At 42.3% G+C, this 17,294-nt stretch overlaps 1 protein-coding gene across 6 annotated transcripts in view; it reads right to left on the bottom strand.

Moving 5' to 3' along the window:
* The window catches only part of LRRC3B (leucine rich repeat containing 3B), a 46,927-nt gene that overhangs the window by 28,668 nt on the left and 965 nt on the right, over positions 1 to 17,294 (bottom strand). Inside the window, exon 1 of one of the 6 annotated variants that reach the window (XM_063323917.1) lies at positions 544 to 562. The exons of the other annotated variants lie outside the window; for them this stretch is intronic. The gene's annotated coding sequence lies outside the window, so the exon portion shown is untranslated. Of the gene's footprint in view, positions 1 to 543; positions 563 to 17,294 lie in introns of those variants that run through there. 6 annotated transcript variants of the gene reach the window in all.

The raw sequence follows: 17,294 nt of genomic DNA, 5'->3' as shown, positions 1-17,294 counted from the left end.
CTGGACCTGCTTCTTCACTTACTGTTTTTTTAAGGTAGCTCAGCTTCCATGTCTGTTTCATGGCTTCTAACTCACTCATTTCTCATTTTAAGTATTTACAGCTTGGGAGCAGAAAAAGCAAAGGGAGAGGTGATGAGCAGAAAAAACAAAAACTGGCCATGCAGCATGCCCACGCCAGGAGCTGGACCACCTCTCACCTGCGGGTAGGATGGAAAAGGAGTTAGGGGATGTCTCCTTCCTGTTCATGACAATACGAGGGGCTGTGAAAGATTGCTTTCCTGCCAGATTGGGGCTGTATCACACCTACCACGCGGTGACCCAGAGCACCCCTGCCACACACACAATTAAATTCTGTCAAGCCACTGCTGACCACCCCTAGTGCACAGCACATGGCACGCTTTAATTTAGCATTAGCAAAATACCAATAGGCCCTGGAGAGACTTGGATTTAATTCTACTCCAAAAATATGTTCACTACACTAGAAGCAAAGCAGCAACAGTGAGTAATAATTACTAATTGTCAGCTCTTTGAACATTTTCATACCTATACCAAATGTCTTGGAAAGGAACAGCTCCTCTTCCCCACCAGGAATGCCAGAAACAGTATTTTTCTGAAAAGGAAGACCATTTCAGACTGCAGATGATAACTCTACATTTCTTTTCCAAACTACTCAAATTCTGGAAGCAGAAGAAAAAACAAAAAAAACCCCAACATTCAGTACATAAAACCGGCTCAAATATTTTCAGCAGCCCAGCAAAATCCTCTTGCGCACATTCTTATGAGTAAAAAAGCAGATCTGCTGTGAGGCACAGCATGTACCTCATGGCAACAGTGTAGATGTATGTTTCTGCTCTCTGGGAAGTCACTGCTACGTAAAAGGATACGACTGGCTTTACAGGTCAAGGTAAAATCTATTGCCCTGAAACAGACTGAAAAGGAAAAACAGCTCTAGCAACCTCAACACAGAGAGCTATCAGAAGAGGTTCAGAGGTAGGATATACCACCACTGATTTATACAGTTTAAATAGCACAGTCAGTGCCTTTCTCCTCCATTTGACAATTTCTCTTTTTGCTTTACGTTTTCCTTGCTTTTCAGTCCTTTGGAAACCTCACTCAGGGGGGAGAAGATGTCACATTTCCTCTGGAATGAAATGGGCATGACACATCGTATAATTCCAAAAATACATAATGCATTAATTTGACACACTCCTGTCATCAAGAGCTTAATTTCTAACATCTTCTTTTCCAGATACAATTAAAAAATTTCTCTGCCTCAGCCGTCTAATTTGTATCACTTAAGAGGGAGAATTTCTTCCCACTCACCCTAAGGTCCTTCACATGGGAGATTCCGAAACCTCTGGGAGAAGGTCTACTTGAGCCTCTTCTTGAATGTACTACATTCTCATCCCAGCAAGTGACTATTACTGAGCTGCTTATCTCACTTTGTATTTTAATTCCTAAATTTTCTTGACTGATTGCCCCCCTCTTTTTCTGAGCATTAGTTCTCCCCCTACCCTTGTGCTCCTGTTACTCTTTCCTCTCACCTTGGCTTTGCTCTCTGGACATGTGTGTTCCTCTTCTTTACCACCAGACTACCATGCATGCTACAAGTTATCAAAAATACTGCAAAGAACTACAGCACTATTCTGTGCAATACTCTGCAACTGTAGGAGTGCTGTCTGGCAACTGTTCAGGTAGATCCCTGAAACTTAAATGGGGCATTTTCTGTAAAATAGGTGTATATCTGCTATATAAACTTGATGCCCTCCTACCTTCTCTAAAATTAGAGCTGCTTCTCTTCTGAAGTAAAGGCAGGGACAGAGAGAGATAGGATATGTGAATATACTGAAATGCTTTATAATGTCTTCTGGTGGACAGTTAACTGTAGACTGCACGTCAGAGAAGTGTAAGAGATCCACCTGCTCACACGTTTGTGACCTTTCTGGTGAATTTTAGGAGTTATACACCATTTCAGGTAAGTTGCCATTTTATCTTCACAACAGACCTCATCTGGTTGAATATCATATGTACCTTGCAGAAAGCAGAAGAATTATTAGCAAAGAGACCATTTTTTTCTGCTTCCCGTAACACTGAGCTACCCCTGCAATGACCTAAGATGAGGAGACAGATGACTACGAGGGGACGGAGATACAGCAGTGTCAATGCCACCACAGGTGGTATTGTCACAATCTGACCCAGCATCTCTATCTTGCCTTTATCTCCCTCGTCATACATCTTTTTTCTCACCCTGCGTCCATCAATTACATGTATACACAAATCAAATGACCTGGTGCAAAGTTTTTTCACAGAATGTCCAGAAGTCATATTCCCTGGTTTCACGGTTTGATGGTGCATAGAATTATGGGAGTGGGCCCCTAAAAAAAAACAGAAACCCAACCTACAGTGAAGACTGATGTTGCTGACATCAATCTTGCCTCTCTAAATCAGCCCTAAATTAAAATATCAAAAGGGAAGGATGCTTCACAGAGATATAAATACTGGTAATTATTGTTCATAGCCTTCAATACACAGCCATTTGCACTTGTGAAAGACAATTACAAAACATTATTCTGGCACTGTGCATCACCAAATCAAAACAGTGCGTGTAATGTACCAGCATGCTCCCTTTGCACTGCTCTCTGTCACTCTGCAGAGATGTTTGGGAAAACCACAAAACAATATTCATGATTTTAAAGATTTCCTTTCCGTGTCCTCTCCCGCTGTTTTTTTTTTTTTTCAATCCCCGCACGGTCTCATCATCGAAAATCAGAGCAGCATTCACTGCCATGAAGATGTATATCCTGGACATAAAGGAAAACCAAAGTTCTCCGTTTTGGACCAGATCCCTTTGATGGGAACACTGCCCGAGTGAAAGCAGCCTGGCTGAGCCGTATAAGAAGCTAGGAGGCAGGCGACAGTATAGCAATCCTACGATTTCTGGATGCAAGTTCAGGAAAGAGAAAGGAAAGGCAGGTGCCGGTGGCTGCTGAGGACACCTAAGGAGTGGCTCCATGGCACTGCACACATGAGCTAAGCCTGATCTTATTTTTCCTTCTCACGCGCCTGGCCAAGCAGCCCAGCTGAATGCACATGTGCACAGAGACTTGACTCTTTATACTATATACATTGGCCAATTGCACCAAAAATACCCCCCAATTCTGCCCAGTACTGAACAAATGAATGGAGCTGAAGGGCCACTGCCAGGTTGGAGAAAATGGCTCTGATTATGGTGAGCAGCTCGAAAAGAAAGAGGGGAGGAAAGGCTGGAAGACGTGCATTCATAGGGTCAAGAAGACGCTTAGTCATGTCTTTGTCAGTAACTACTGTTTTTCTGCTAAATTTGCATAATCCCTTGCACAACGAGGTATGTTTGACACATGATTTTTCAAAAAATATTTCTTAAAAACAGAAAGAAAAACCTTCTTGCAGATTAAATTAGTAAAGCTATGAAGGCTAAAAAACTTCAGAGTACAGATTTTACCCCGGCCTACTTCATTCCACACCTCGTGTGCGAATTTATGACAAGAAAATGTTACTTAATTAAATATATTATGCTTTGATTTTTTTTCGTTAACTTATTTAATTAAAACCTTCTCAATTTATGTAATTTATTATGGCATGACCATTGTTAATGAAGCTCACAACCGTACAAAAGGTACTGTTAGATAAATTCATGCAAAGGAGATGAAGCAGAGCAGAATGAGGGATTATGTTCTCAGACTGATGAGGCAAAGAATCCTGAAATAAATGCAAGCTGTGAGTATTTGGAGCAGAGGGTATATTCATTGTAATTATTTCAGACTGCATGCCGATTGCAAAAGATTAACATAAATAGGAGTCGTTATTGCAGATGTTTCTATTCTTGCTAGGAAACCCCTTGAATATAGGAAACAGAATAAAAAATGTGAAGTTGCTATACTACCACATTGTAACTTTTGTTCTATTCTTTTTTTCTGTTCTGGACATACCAGAAGACACAGAAATAAAACTGTTCCTCTTCAAGCCTTGAAGGAAAAACACCACTCCTCTCCGGTAACACAACACAACATCTAGATGTAACCTCACTGCTCAGCATTGAGCATTTTGGCACATTCCCTCCTGCCTTCCAGAAGTGCCCTTAGACAGCACGGCACTACGTTACCCTCCAGAGCTGACATGGCCTGCGGCTACAACCATAGTCAGTACAATACAATTCATAGTAATTAACAGCTTTTAACATCCTTCCTTCTCCATTCACAACAGCAAATTGGACATATACATAATTCACATGTAATTTCGATATTTCTGCCTCCCCTTCTACATTAAGCAACGGCAAAAATCCATGTAAAACAGTCCATTCAGTCTTCTTTCTGCGAAGCGGGTATAAATGTCTAATGACAGTACCGGAGGTACGTATAATACATCTCACTCTATCTTCTGCTTCACCTTCTCACTTCCCATAATTTGCTTTCTTGTCCCAGTAGGATCACAACACAAAGAAACTGAGAAGAAAACCATATGGCTCAGGGCAGAGCTCTTTGACTGCAACTTCGATCTGCTCAGGTCTATCTTTGCAAAACTTTTTTTAAAGAAGAATTATATAGCTATTCAAGCTTTCCAGTTATTTGTGGACCATCCGTATGAAGTACCCTCCACACTCACGGAGGCCGGCATGAGTCAAAGATGCCAGCTGCTCAAATGGGCATGGCTACAATGGTCAGTACAATACCCATCTATAGGTTGCATAGTATTTCCTATGGTTCTGCATTGAACATGAAAGAAAAAGGTCATACGGGCCTTTCCATACAGCAATATATATCTCCACATACGCTATGTTTCGCAGTCACAAATGGCACGGCCATCAGCTGCACCACCACTGGCCAGACCCCAAAGCTTCGCCCCACTGCCTGGAGACCGAGGGCATGCAGACACCTTCCCTTTATGTTCCTCAGCCCTGTGCTTGCTCCGTACTGGATGGTGCCGGGAATGTGTGAGACCTAAATCCAATTTTCTTGGCCCAGGGAGGACTCTGCTGCCTGGGACCTGCTGTGCCGCAGGGCAGGTGTCCAGCAAGATGGACCTGGGACTCTGGGCACCCCCGCTGCCCACCCCTGCTGGGAGATGGCCCTGGGCCCTTCCCAAAAGAGATCGGGCCATGGAGGAGGATGGTCACACTGTGACCAGTGGCTTGAATGCCGAGAGAAACCAGAAGCCCACAGAGAACATCGATCTCGCAGCACAGACATTGCTACCATGCCTGGCTAAGGCAGTTTGAATAGCAAACTCCACTGACAGCACGGCACATCTCATACTCCAGATCTGTCCCTCTACTTCAATGTTATGAAACAGGATCATCGACTGCAGTTCAGGTACAGCTTTAAAATAAAACGTACTAGCGCAAAAACAATAGCCCTGTCTAACATTTACAGAGCAACTTCCAGTGAAGCGGCTCTCGCAGGATTTCTTAAGTCGTTCCAAGCCAATTGTGTAATGCCACAGGTTTTCAGAAGTGCAGCTAAGGGCAGAGTTTGGGTCTCCGTATATATGATTTCTTCTACTCGCTGCCAGCTGCAAGGGGTCAAACGCTGACAGCGTACAGAAGCAATTCAACGTAACAGCATCGCAGAGGAAGGAGAGCCTGGTCCCCAGCAGAGGGAATTCACCGCAAGCACAACGCAACTGCTGGGGTTTGAAAAAGAGGGAACAAGCAAAAAAAAAAAAAAAAGAGATAGAACTGCTGTTTTCCCCAACACAGAACAGTAGGGTTGCAGCAGAAATTTTACCATACTTGCAGGGGGAGCAGGCGATTTATGGGCACAATTATAAATTCTGCAAGTCCTTTCCAAAGGACTGTCCTTGAACGACTGAAGCAAGATCCCAATCTCCTCGAACTAACTACATAACAGGGCTCAGCAGGAATGAAATCCATTGTATGACTGTCATTTCTATCATTTTGAGCAGAATCTTGTTTTAGTACCCTGTCAGATGACAAGGGCAGATACGAATTCAATAGATAATACTGAGGGCCCAGAAATAGTTATTTCAAGTACTTTTATATTGCAAGTGAGGAACAATACCTCATTTCCCATTTGGACATATGCTGTGTTCAAATCAGAATGAATAACATCCATTCTTAAGGTGTTTTCATTATGATTTTGCATAAGTCTATCACCAACTGAGACAGCATGCACATTATGGACGTAAATCTACAATGGCTTACAGCCACCTTAATCAAAGCAACTTCAGCGAGCTCAGATTTATGCAGGTTTACCTCAAGTCTTTAAATGTGAGTGATTCTCAAGCTAAAAAAAACCCACCAAAACCCACAATACTGATGTTTCCGAAACAAATAGCAACCTAAGCACGAATGGGAATACGTCTGTACAACCCCGGTCTCAGATCTGAACCTATGCATATTCCCGTGGCTCCTTCTCCTTGGAAGAATCCACCTCCATCCCCAGCAGACCCATCCGTCAGCTCTGGCAGGGGTATGGGAGGACCAGCTCCAGGCACCTGCACTGAAAGTCTTTTGCTGCCCTGCTCCATGTAATCCTTACCCACATGAGGTGTTAAGTTGGTGCATGGCAAGAGTTCTCCCTAGCTAAAACATCTAAAGAAGGGGAAAACATAACTTTCAAAAAGCAGCAGCAATGACAATGGAAGAGACACAGCAAGATAAAAAGAAAACAGTAAAAAGTTTAGGGACTGTAAACATTCTCATTAGTATCCAAATATTTGCAAAGAAAATAACGCAGAGTTTACTTTTTATTAACTTGCCACACTGCTATGCTATAATAAAACATTTCTCCACTCTTGATTGGGAAAGGCAGAGGTGCTGCTCTTGTTTAAGCCTTTTGAAGACTTTTCTAATCTATCACTTGAGAACACCTCACCTCCTTATTCAGAATAACCAATTTCCCTTGAGGAAGGAAAGACCTATCCACCTCCCATTTCAGACCTCCTAAGCTGACTCACATCTTCTAAAACTCTTTTTCTTTGTTGTGCTAACATCTCTAATGGACTTTGTTCTTTAAACATCACTTTGGTTCAGCGAAAAATTAGAACAAGGTCTTAAAAGTCCTGGGGAAGGAAGAAAAATAAAAAGGAAATGGCTGGCAAGTTAGAGATTTTAACCCCACACTGCAAAATGCCACATGGAACTCCCCCGTCGCTGAGAACACTGAAATCTCACCTACCCACCTTCCCCTAAACCATGCCGCCCACTAAGGGCAAAGAATTGAGCACTTTTTCTCAGTAAGGTTTTGGAGAAGACCTCCTGAAGTCCTGAATCACAGCCTTGAAGGTCTTATGCAAACCATGGCAATTAAAAACATCCTCGACTTACACTGATGATGTTCACGTTAAAAACTCGAATGGTGGTATTTCAGAGCGCAGTAAGCATAACTAGGTTTGGCAGCAGCAGGTACTGAAATGCTGTCATCATTCTTCTTACACTCTGGACCAGCCACCCATTCTGTAAAGAAACTCCTCTTTTGTAGAAAAGTCCAGCTCTTGAACGGACTTTTAAGACGACGACTTCTGAGGGAAGCCCATTACGGCTGATAGCTGTGAGCTCTTCATGCAGATGCCTAGAGACAGAGCTGCTGCCTTAAGATGCTTCCCTGGATGGATTAGGAGCTCCATCACTCACCATTTGTACCAGTGTCCATGTCTCAGCCCTGATAAATTCCCATGTCCTCTGCACACTCAAAACGCCTGGTTTCTCTGGGCCAGGGAAAATGTCTCCATCAGGGCTGGCAAGAAAGTAACCGTAGGCTTAGCAGAGAGATGCTTTAGCGTTAGCTGGATGTTTTATCTTTTACCTCCCACCAGAGGTACAAATCTTACAGGAAACATTTCTGCATGTCCTGACCTTTCTGCCCTTCATCTCTTCAGATGAGTCTTCTTAGACAGGTATTTTATCTGGTACATCCCGGCCAGCTCTTTATAGACAGCACTTCCCTCTCATGCCGCCCCCAAGCCCAAACTGAGGAACACCGACCCCATCACATCCGATGAAGTAGCACTGACAGAGGCTGGCGTTTTTGTTTGGTTTGTTTGGGGTTTTGGTGGTAGTGGTGTTTTTTTTTTCTGGATGGGCAAGGAAATGAAGTTCCCCCTTCAAATGAACCCAGGGTCAAATCCCTAATGAAAAATACAAGGCCTTCACCAGCAAGGGGAACTACAACACAGCGTAAGGATGCAAGGTGAACTTTACAATGTCCCACCGAGTCCCTGAAGAAAAGAGGTGTTCCCCAAAGCTGACATGGTCATAGGTGCACCCTGTCCTTGCGGCAGTAATGCTTACAAGGAGCCTGCAAATACCATCTCCCTTCTACAACACCGACATCGAGACGCCAGCGCTGCCGCTGCTGTAGGGCAGCAGGGCACCTGACTTTCAGCCCCGTGTTTTCTTTGCTTGTTATCACCGTCGTTGAATAGCAATATTCTCCTTATCGCATCTGAGGAATACAGTGTTCCTCTCTAATCTGAAAAAGTAGGGGCAGGTTTCAAAAAGTTTACACAGATGGGCACTTTTTTCCCCCATTCTGGCATGAAAATGCTGAAAAGATAATATAATTATGCTGGTTTTATACTGAATTTGTTTTGGAAGTGATGACACAGAGCACTTGCCTTTAATTTCCTTATTCCAGGTCCGTTCTTTATTTAGTAAGAACTATAAAAATTCTTTTGAAGAAGTAATATATTCAAGACAAATAAAATTCAAGTGCAAAATATTTTGAGAGGCAGCTTAGGTACAATTGTTAAGTTGTCAAATAAAATCATCTAGTCCAAGTTATACTGGAGAATGGACAAAGTTAATATCTCAGACCGAAAGGGAGCTGTTTCCAGGAGCAACCCTTCTCCCCAGGATGCAGCTAGGTAACTCCAAGAAGAGCTGGGTGAGAACAGTGATCCTGAGCACAGCATCAATGTCAGCAAGAAGTCCACCACTCACCAATCTCCATTTTTCACTACCACGAACTTTGCACCTATAGGGTCAGCCTACCTCTACTCAAATCTACTGACCGCAACATTAAATTCAACAGTCTTTTTAACCCCTTGCCTTAAATATTTTTAGAAGGTAATAATATTCTTTAAAAAAAAAATAAATTGAGGAAACTATGGATGCACAGGAAATGGAGAAGACTACTTGGAGGAGCCGAGTGGATGGAAGAAGACACGTGGTCACAGAATCAGCCCCTCGCTCCCCACTGCTCCGCATTAACGAAGCACTACTCTGCGAGCCTGAGAGTCTTTCAGTCTCCCTTTGCAGAAGCCCAAGTGATTACTCTGGATTCAAAGCTGCACTCCACAGCTTCTAGAACCAATTTAAAACTAGCGGGTTTAGCCCACAGGATTAAAATTGCTTCATAAAAACAACAGCCAAGACAGAGTAACTCCAGTCAACAAGACTCCTTTTGGGGAGCCCACAGAAAGCCAGAGCTTAGCTGCTCTGCAACTCCACAGCAAGAGGAAAATGAAGGACCTCCGCAACCTGCAGCGTCCTCATTCACCTCATGTTTTTCCAATGATTTCCCAGCTAACTCGAACATCCATAAACTTTTTAAAGCAATTTACTTATCATCAAAGCATTGCTTTCCAAGTCATGCGTGCCACAGTAAAAAAAATACTAAGATGACAGTGCATGGAGCTGACACTGCATGGAGAGAGTTTCTCTCTGGGAAGGCTAGGCTCTTCTTTGGAGAAGGGACAGAGTCCATAAAAGTACATTTGTGGTATGGTCACACAGTCACACACAAATTGGAATGGTATTTTTATACAAATTAATCCTGAAATTAATGCAAAACATATTTTATCGGATCTGATCTGCAGTCTGATTTCATATCAAGAAATATCCCCAGCATAACAGCTTTTTGTATGTTAAAAATAAATACACATTTGCGAGCTGAAATCAGTGGCAAAGGTGTAATAGCAAATATCCCTGTGGCGAGCTTGCAAGACAGAGCCATTCTCCGACAACAAAGCCTGAATGTGAGAGGGTACATCAATTATTGCTGCACAAACCAGATCAAAAGAACAGCACACAGCTGATGCGTTCATAGTTGTTCATGCAGCATGACAATGAGAAGGGCTGAGATGATATTAGACAATACAACAGCACGCATTCAATTTTTAACAGATTCATGCAAATATCTCTTCCCCCCGCCCCCCGCTCACAACCAAGGGAAGCTGCAATGCTACTGACACTGCACAGTTGACTGTTGTTGTTCAACGTGTTAAAAAAAATCTGGTATAATTAAGGAACTGCTTGGCCTCTGTCCATTTTGTTCCACACTGCTGCCTCACACTTGTTTAAAGAACTGAGAAAATTTGTTGAAAATGTGGCAGATAGTGGGAAAAAAACACGTTAAGCTTGACTGGTTCAAATTGGGCAGCATTTGTACAGATGGAGCACCTGCCGTGACTGGCAAGAAGAACAGTCATGTCGCTTTGCAAGAAAAGTTCTTGGATCGAAAGTTATTGAAATACCATTTGTATCCATCAGGAATTTTTTCTGAGCCAAAGATTTAGGTTTCTTACATGTCTAAATCCTGTCATCTCCTACTCTAGCAAAATAAGTATTTATGCATGAGAGCTGCCAATAAGCATACCATGTAATTGATGAAAACGATGAGCAGAATACATACACAATGTCTTCTGTCAAAGGGCAAAAACCGTGAAAGATTCTGGAAACAGAGAACGACCAATACATTTTCTTAACAGAAATCATTAACCCTTCAATGACAACAGTCATTGCTTGCTTAAAACCACGAATGGGATCAGAAATCTGGTCTGCAGGGACACGACATCTCAGCTTTGCAGGCTCAATACGTACTTAAAGGGAAAGAATTGCCCATTTACCGCATGCTGTCATCCCTGTGCTGCTTTTAAGTCAAAGCTGAAAAGCTCTTATTCTACTTGAATTGGTGTGCTTCAGTGACGCACAGTGTGTGAGAAGTGACAACTGAAGCTCTGAGAAATACTGTGATCTGATGTTTTGGAAGTTGTTTCACTCTAAATTTGAAAATCCTAGAAAACAACAATTTCCCATTCATATCCCGTTTTATAACGTGATGGGGACCATTTCTTGGAAACAGTTTGGAATCTCTCAGCTTTAAAAAGGAGGAGATATCCTTGCAGCAGCAGAGTGAAGATCGATACTCTTATCTACAGAGCAGGACCAGGCACACCCAGAGACCAGCAAAACTCAAACATGAGTACTTAAAAGCAGTTCTCCTCTGATACATGCCTTCCTTTTCAGTGCTTGCGCAGATTGGGACCAACACTATGGATGAACAGCAATACTCTATTATAAAATTTGTTAAAAATAGACTGTTCAAAAGTCACCAATTCTCATCTCAATGACTCAAGTGTCAACAAAGCTGAAAACAAGGGCAAAAAGGACGTTTAGAAACACTGTCTGACTATTTGAAGGTTGCAGTGGCAATTGTACTCTGTTAACTTCATTTCAGGAGAAAAGAACTAAGGGTCATTCTCTCTTTTGACACTAATAACAATAAATTATGTTTAATAATACACAGGAATCAAGATAAATTTTAAAGACCGTTTCCAGCAAATCTAGGAAAAAAAACCCAAACAACACACACACACACACAAAAACAAAACAAAAAAACACACACACAAAAAAAACCCCTAGCCACACTTGCTATAAAGACTGGCCCCTGGATTTACTGATTCCCAGTCTTGTGAACAGCCTCCTGCCTTTGAGTATCTTCTCTCTTCTGAAAGCCCTAGATTTGCACATGTTGATTAAAGATTTTTGTTCTTGGCAAATACCATTTTTGCCTAGATGGAGGAAAGTATAACAGAACATCACCATTTCAAAATAAAACTTCAGACTAAAAAAAGCATTACAGCATCTGTGTTTAGAAATATATGAAAAGGTTTTTTGGTGTGTTTTGGGTTCTTTTGAAGTTAAGAGTGTATTGAAAACAATACACAAGTACTGCTACGCGAAGAATTAAAAAATAAAAATAATTTAAATGGAGGTCTAAATAGATTGCACCAATTTTCATTTCCCAACACAAAATAAAAATACATAAACCAGTCAAAAATTAAAACACCGGTAGCTTAGACTTATTTTGGTTTTAATATTCATAAGCTGAAGTTTCATCGGTAAGATATATAATCGCCGTTGCTTGCTTAACCACATATGAGCTAGCAAGCAACTTCATATAAAATTTTTGTTGTAGTTTCTCTTCTAAGAGGAAGAAGTACTTGCCTCTGCTCTTAAAGGAGGAGGAGTACCTGCATGAACTGAACACTGTACACCCAGGGCTTTTGTTTCTTTTTAATTATAATGCTTTTACAATAGCAAACAGCATAGATTCATTTGAATGTCCAAAGGCTTCACCCCTTTGCTGCAAATTATTCACACGCACATAAAAATATGTACTTTGTAAGTACTACAAAAGTACTTTGCATGAAGCAAATTCTGCCAAAGACATACACATTTGTAATCTAGCTGAGGGAAACAACCCTCACATGCTCTTCACGTGTCCCACTAACTCCCAGTACAAGCATATTACATAGTCAGTCATTCACGCACTCTAATGAAGTGATGAATACTCATGATCTTTACATACCAAATATTTTTAGTTAGTACAGTAGCAAAAGTATGTGACCCAGTTTTGGTAAACTGCAAAAAAACATTCCCTCTAAAATCAATGCTATTATTTGTTGGAGGGAGAGGTAACTTTCACTGCGCCTTTGACAGAAAAGAAAATGACAACGCCATTAAAACTAACAGCAGCCACAACGCATACCTCCTAAGACAGCCTGTCACTAAGGCATGCCACCTTTAAAAACACACACCCTCTTAACTGAGGTTGTGCATCCAAACGATGAAGCAGGAACATGAAGGGACCCAACCCCCCCAGACCACCCACCCTGCGTCCGACTTCCACAGTTTCAGTAAAATACAGGTTGTTATGTAAGCACTGTGATATACAGATTTATACAGATAATATTTTCCAATTGAAAACTCCATGGAAATTTTAAATCCATCCCCTGCCCCATTGGATCCCTCCCTGTCCACCTTCTACTTTCTTTATGCATTGCTTCCCTTTCCCAACTTTCTTTTTATTCTGTTTGTCTCTCCTTTTACTGTCACTTTATAAGCCGACTTTTCATTTATTGTTCCTTGAATAATTAAATAGTCTCCATTTGCTTTCCTGCTTCCAAGCCAGAGTAGCATCCCATTTACGTGCTATCACTCACTTCTATCACCTTTCACTTTCTCTTGTTATCATATCTTTATAGTATTATTTGCCAGGCAGAGATCAACTTTTTTCTTCTTCTCAAAGGGTAAATTAGCACCTTTATGAAACGGATATTAATTTAGGACAAAATTCATTTAAAACACTAGCTAGTGGAACTGACCCTGAAACGTGGAGGTAAACCTTAATCAAGCATATCAAGATCTGTAGCGCTAATTTTCAGCTCTGTTTAAGTAAAAATTCCAATTATCCAGTTCAATGTGTCTCTGAAAAGGCCTTTTACCAGACCCGTTTACTCGAGAGGGATTTTTATCTCCTTTCTATCTGTGGAGTTGAGACACAAAAAGCCAAGTTCAATCCCTCAGCAAGGTTTCTAGTCCCACTGAAATCAACCAAAACATCTCTTCTGAAGTCCCCCGGCAAGCCCATGGCACAGCAGGGAGCCGAGCCAGAGGGCTACGGTGCAACCCCACTGACCCCTCCATCAACCCCTCCATCCTTTGGGAGGTCAAACCACCCAGTTCAGCCGCTACCTTTCTCCTTGCTGTCTCTTACTTTTCCCCTGTTTCGAGGGCATCTGGCCGCCTTCATCCGTTTCCACTTCTCTCTCTTTTTTCATCCCTGTACAGGTTCACACTTGTATGGGGAAAGAGAAAACCCATTCCAGTTCAGCTACCACTGCCTTTTCCTTGCTGATGGAAAGCAGGACTCGGGACCTGCGCCGACCTTTACAGTAAAAGGCTTTTCCCATATCCAGTATTGAAGTCAGTGCAGAAAGAAGCTATTTTTTTTTTCAAAAATGTGTTTGGTGAAGGTGCTCAATAGAGCATTTGAATATCCGTGGGGGAGAGGAATAAAAATTACTTTCTTGTTCAGTAGCAGTAAGCTTTGTGTTTTTTCTTCAAAGTTCAAACTAAGTCTCCCTGTAAAATGAGGCAGCGCCAGCTACAAATGCTGGTTAGTCTACAGGGGTAAGCAATGCAAGTGGGTTTGGCACTTGCTCATCTAAACCATGAGCTCCGATGAAGCGGCGAGTAGAACTGGCACCACATCATGCTGCTGCTTCTCTGGGATGCACCCGGGTGTCCGCTGTACACCCAGACCAGCAAACTGCACCAGAACAAGGGAAGCACAGAAACTACAGTATGAAAAGTGCTAGATTAAAACTAGAAGCAGAGATTTAAATTCACCAGAAGACAACAACTCTAAATTTGATGCTACTTCACTCGTAGCACGTTGGATTTAAGATCAGAAGGCACACCCTGCTCATGCATGTATTTACGGACTGTAATCCATTTCAAAATACTTATTGAATGTGCTTAGAAATTCTTATATCCTTATTGCTTGTAGTGTCTGTAGACATATTGACATTTGATTCATGCCAGCACGGAGGTCTTCTACCACATCTGCACTTTCTGGAGGTTACTTTTAGAAAATAAAATAATATTTAAAAAGGCTTGGCCAAACAAGCCAAGGTAAATGCTACACATTCCATGAACTCAAATAATTTACTCTTGGCTCAAAATACCATCATTTTAAAATAAGGTTCTATTTAGCATTATTATAAGTTCTTGAATTTCATAGCTGCATAAGAGTTCTCTCACTATTTACTAGCACATTTTACTGGATGAAGCAAAACAATAAGATTATTTTGCTAGCCACAGAACATTAATTTAATCTGCATTCTCCAGTGAGGACTGATCCAAAGACCACGCATGCAGATGACAAGGACAGTAGTTACATATAAATCCTAGAAATGATTGCAGATGTAATATTCTACGCTGAGAAAAGGTACCTTCCTTACTCCATCTTCTAATGAACTGAAATTGGAACAACAAATATTTCTACGCGTTTTCCTGCTTGCTTATTCATTTCATTAAAAAGTTTAAAATCTTCCTGCCAATGAGCCACATATCTCGTGTGTTACTCTCATAAATATTCCTAGTGAAGCGACAGGAAATATCCTTAAAAGCAAAATTCAGAAGTGCCTTATTATTAAACTGAAGATCTAAATGCGGTTTTGTAATAAAGCAATACATTTCCTCTGGGTTTAGACACCCAGGTCTGCACTTATGGGTAAGGCTGAATTTTATAAATTTCAGTTCTACTGCTTGGAGGTTATTTCTTGAGTTGAGGGATTATGTGTTTGCTCTGAAGTTACTCTAACGCGGCTTCAGTGTGAGCAGAAAAAGATTCCTGCCTCCCAAAAGATTTGAAATATGGACCCCGTAAAGCGCACGGCAGAGACAAATAACAAATGTATCCTTAAAAGTCTTGCTATTATGTTTTTCTGTGGCAAAGCTGTCATGGACTTTACTAGCACAGTGCTGGATCCAGAGCACGAACGTATATCCCTATTAAACGACGCTCCTTTTTCGATTAATCTCTCATTTGTGGCAAAACACGTCAATTCTTGACAATTGCAGATACAGTCCTCTTTCTCATTCATTCAGACCCCGATCTCCAAGACACTGAACAGCTTCAACTCACCCTAAAGCAATGGGAAACTACAATCACCCAGAGGAGCTCATCTTAGTTGGACTCAAGTTGGCGCGAATTTTACAGCGGACCTTGGGAAAAGCAAGATCAGGGCTCAGGGACCCAACTAGCAACAGCTGAATAAATGTAGGAGATCTGGACTTAACCCTAATTTCTTCTCCCCTCAAAGTCAAAGACTTTGTGCCAACAGCAGCATCCCCACATAGTGCCATATGCTGGAACTCTCTGAAAATGGGCCCAATCCTGCTATCTTGAGTCGTCAGAATACTACCTGTAGGAGTAATCCCATAGAAACCCATGGTAACTTGTGCAAGTAAAGGCTGCACAATCTGCTAAGCAATCGCACTGTTATAATTAATTCCAAGCAATTTTAATATTTAAACTAGAAAATTAAGACTCTGAACCTAGCAGAGGTTTGCAAATTAGTTCACTCTACAGCTTAAATACTTTCTTTCCCTCTAAATCAAACTAGAAGCCTATGGTGTGCCTGTCCTTTTTAATTAGATTATTAAGAATAATATAATCGGGTAAGCCATATGAACACTGTGGTGCTCTACATCAAAGCCTTCAAAGTACTGCTTTCAGTGGGGCGTGACACACACCTTGCAATTTAAATGGACAAATTAGACAGATTACCACAAGAAGAAATTGTTGCCAGTTATTTTTCAGCACTCAGAAAAGGCTACCCTAGTCAGAGCTTTCAGCTCTAAAAGTACTTTTTCCTTTCCTTGCCAAATCTGTAACATTTTCTCATGGTTATTATTCTTTTTTAAAAAAAAATTACAATCATCTCAAAAGCATTAGCTTATTTTGTCATTTTCATATATAGGTAAATACCTCTCTGCTCACTTCTGTGAAAGGAGCAGTAAATGCTGTTTGCCCGCTTTTCATTCTGACTCCCTAAGTAGTTAATTTATTCACGCTTCCCAAGTTATTTGTCTGTTTTATTCTGTAACCACACCATTTCTGCTGTCTAGGGACACTCGGAAAGACCGGCTGATAAGCTGCAGCCTGAATCACTTTGCGATTTTCTAACAGATACTCCCAAACCCTTCTTAATTTCTGAAGGCAGAAGCCAAGAAGGAAAGAAAAATTCCCGCTGGCGCACCCGAGACATTTTCCAAATTTTTGGGAGAGGGGAATTCTGAACGTGTCAATTGCCAGAAAGGCGAGAGAAGAGCCCGCCGCTTCCACACACACACGCACACCCCTCCCCCGAGTATCTGGTACCCGCTTACTGCGAGCCATCACATTCCCCCGCGGGCTCGAAGGTGGCGGCCGTGCCCTGCTCGGGTCGCCGGGCCACCGCCGGGCCCCCCGCCGCCGCGGGATCCCCCCGCCTGGGCAGCGCTCGCCCAGCTCGCACCGGGGGGCTGCACCTGCCGCTCGGGAAGCCCGGGCAGCCCCCGCTTACGGTCCCGGTCGGTGCCCCGGCGGGCAGCGGGGGCGGCCCGGGGCGGTGCGGCTCACCTGGGCGCCGCAGGCACCGCCGCTGCCCCCGCAGCCCGCCCGCCGCCCGCTGCCATTTGTTGCTGGCTTTCAGCGGGAGCTGCCCTCTCCCTCCCCATCGCA

Source organism: Chroicocephalus ridibundus, chromosome 2 (genome assembly GCF_963924245.1).
Source record: "Chroicocephalus ridibundus chromosome 2, bChrRid1.1, whole genome shotgun sequence".
NCBI lineage: Eukaryota > Metazoa > Chordata > Aves > Charadriiformes > Laridae > Chroicocephalus > Chroicocephalus ridibundus.
Note: the sequence above shows the minus strand (reverse complement) of the source record. Positions and strands in the feature narration are given on the sequence as shown.